General features: G+C 67.5%; 1 protein-coding gene across 4 annotated transcripts in view; it reads right to left on the bottom strand.

The window, feature by feature from the left end:
- The window catches only part of PCMTD2 (protein-L-isoaspartate (D-aspartate) O-methyltransferase domain containing 2), a 22,232-nt gene extending 21,397 nt beyond the window's left edge, over positions 1-835 (bottom strand). For 2 of the 4 annotated variants that reach the window (XM_017515690.1, XM_037733902.1), the window contains exon 1: positions 679-835. The gene's annotated coding sequence lies outside the window, so the exon portion shown is untranslated. Of the gene's footprint in view, positions 1-241; positions 373-630 lie in introns of those variants that run through there. The other 2 variants (XM_037733900.1, XM_017515692.2) reach the window with 2 other exon arrangements.
- Positions 836-2,644: the final 1,809 nt, after the last annotated feature.

Here is a 2,644-nt window from a genome sequence, read left to right as displayed (position 1 = left end):
AGGCAACTAAGGTATCTTTCAATTAAGTGAATGGAGGAGTAAAGGGGGGGACATCCAGCTGACCTATGTGACGGGCACAGGAGTAAGGGGGGGACATCCAGCTGACCTATGTGACGGGCACAGGAGTAAGGGGGGGACATCCAGCTGACCCGTGTGAGGCGCACGCACCCGTTTCAGACACACCCTCTCACGAAAACAAACAAAGGCGCGGGCTCGGCCGGTTCTCCTTCCCCCAACTCACAAAGATCGTTTCGACGCGTGAACCGAGGTCCCGGAGCTCGGCTGCGAGCCCACCTCCGAGGCGCGGCCGAGGCCCCCGTTCTGCGGCACGTGCGTCGTCCCCCGAAGGGTCCGGGGCAGGCTGTGTCCGGAGCCTCCGCGCCCGGCGCGCCCGGGCCCGCAGACGTTTCCCACTTAAGAACCCACGGCCAAGCGGCAAGTCTGCACGGAGCGCGCCCGGGACTGGCCCACCGGCGCCGGGCGGGACCGCGCGGAAAGCGCGAGCGCGGTGCGACAGAGACGCGGGGCGCCCGGGGGTCCGCTGGGGGGTCCCGAGGGGGGAGGAGCGCGGCCCCAGGGGACCGCTCCGGGGACGGGTCCGCCGGGTGTGGGGGACGGAAGGGGACACACCGCCCGCTCGCCGCAGGCCGGGCCGAGGGGCGGCGGCAGCGGCTCTACCTCCAGGCTCGGCGGGTCGGCGCGTTCGGACCGCCCGGGCTGCGACCTGCGGCTCCTCGGGGCGTCCTGCTGCGTCCGCGCCCCGGGCGCGCCGCTCCGCCCTCGGCCGCCGTAAACATCCGCCGCCGCCTCTGCGCCTGCGCACGACGGCCGGCCTGACTGCGCGTGCGCCGCGGGCCCGCCGCTTAAGGGGGCGACGGCGGCGCAGGCGGGGCCCGCCCCCTGGGTCCCGCGTCCGCCCTTCCCGGGCGCTCGCGGGGTCCGCGGCCGCGTTCGCGTCTCGGGGCGCGCGGTGCTCGGCCGGGAGGACGGACCCGCATCCCGAGGGCCCCGCGGCTGCTGACGGGGGCCCGGACCCCTCCGCCCCGCGGACGCCGCCGGCCCCCGAGATCGCGAGGACCGTGCGGCCGGAGACCGCGCGGGGAAACCTGCCTTCCGCCGGGGCCGCGCCCGGTTCGCCGCCTTCGGAAACGCTGCGGAAGAGCGCGGCCGCCCGGGTGCCGCCCTCGCCCCTTCCCGCCCTGACCCCGACCCCGGCCGCCGGCGCCGTGTCGTGGCGCGGCCTCATCGCGGCAGAGACTTTGTAAAGCAGCCGAGGCCTGCCTCCGATTTTCGGGGTTCACGCAACCACGGCCCAGACCTCGCCTGGGGCTCTAGCTGCAGAACCCCTTCTCCAAGCACAGCCGAGCAAACCGCGCCACTGCGGCGGAGGAGGGGGCCTGGGTCTCCCTCGGGTCCGGGCCTCCCTCCCTCCGGCCCCGGCCTCCCTCCCTCCGGCCCCGGCCTCCCTTCCTCTGGCCCCGGCCTCCCTTCCTCTGGCCTCTCTTCCTCCTGCCCCGGCCTCCCTCCCTCCGGGGCCTGCCTCCCTCCGGCCCCGGCCTCCCTCCCTCCGGACCCGGCCTCCCTCCCTTCTGCCCCCGCCTCCCTCCTGCCCCGGCCTCCCTTCCTCTGGCCTTTCTCCCTCCGGTCCTGGCCTCCCTCCAGCCCCGACCTCCCTCCCTCCAGCCCCGGCCTCCCTCCCGCCCCGGCCTCCCTCCCTTCTGCCCCGGCCTCCCTCCCTCCCACCCCGGCCTCCCTCCCTTCCGCCCCGGCCTCCCTCCCTTCTGCCCCGGCCTCCCTTCTGCCCCACGTTCCTCCCCAGACCCTGGAGTTCCACTTAGGAGCAGAGCTTGAAACCAAAGGCCGGCACCTCACCACCTGTGTGGCCCCAGGGAGATCTCACTTTTCTTGTTGATCCGTCCGTGGTACTAGATCCATGTTGCCCACCACCTCATGACCCTCACGGGGCTCTCAGCGTCCTTCCACCAAGACCCTGTGGTTATCTGTGACTTTTTCAAATCACAGAAGCCCTGGAGTCATCCTTGACCTTCCCACTGCCAGGGGACACGTCCCCCGTAATCCCTCCTTGCCCGGCCCCAGCTTCCCTCACCTCTCCCCACCCTTCCCATCGCTCCCCTGGGCTCTGGCGAGTGTCCCTCCTAAAACACAGGGTGGTCACCTCACTGCTGCCTTCAGACAGTCGCTTTGTTCCAGGACCAAACAGGGTCAGGCTGCTGTTTCTCGTGGCCCAATAACACAAGATGCCAATGAACTGGGGAGTAAGAGGTTTTATTTCCGCAGCCGCTTACAGGGAGAAGGCCTGGAAATGATCACTAGACCAACTGAAAATTACAAGGTTTTCCAGAGCTTATACACCTTCTAAGCTGTATGTCTACGTGTAACTGTGCGTTCAGCTAAAGACATACGTGATTAACTTCTTTTAGTCTGTAACTAAGATCTAAGTCCTGAAGACCCTCTTCTGGAGCCTCAGTAAGTTTACTTAATATAAATGGGTCTAGGTGCTGGGGTGATTACCCTTATCTTGTCTCCTGCTAAAACATAATGGTATGGGGAGTTCCTTTAGACCCCAATAAACTTGATTGTGGAGGCGTGGGGATTTTCTTCAGACCCCAATAAAACTTGTTTA

The sequence above is a fragment of the Cebus imitator genome, unplaced genomic scaffold (assembly GCF_001604975.1).
Source record: "Cebus imitator isolate Cc_AM_T3 unplaced genomic scaffold, Cebus_imitator-1.0 Scaffold555, whole genome shotgun sequence".
Lineage (NCBI taxonomy): Eukaryota > Metazoa > Chordata > Mammalia > Primates > Cebidae > Cebus > Cebus imitator.
This window is presented reverse-complemented; position numbering and strand designations above follow the sequence as displayed.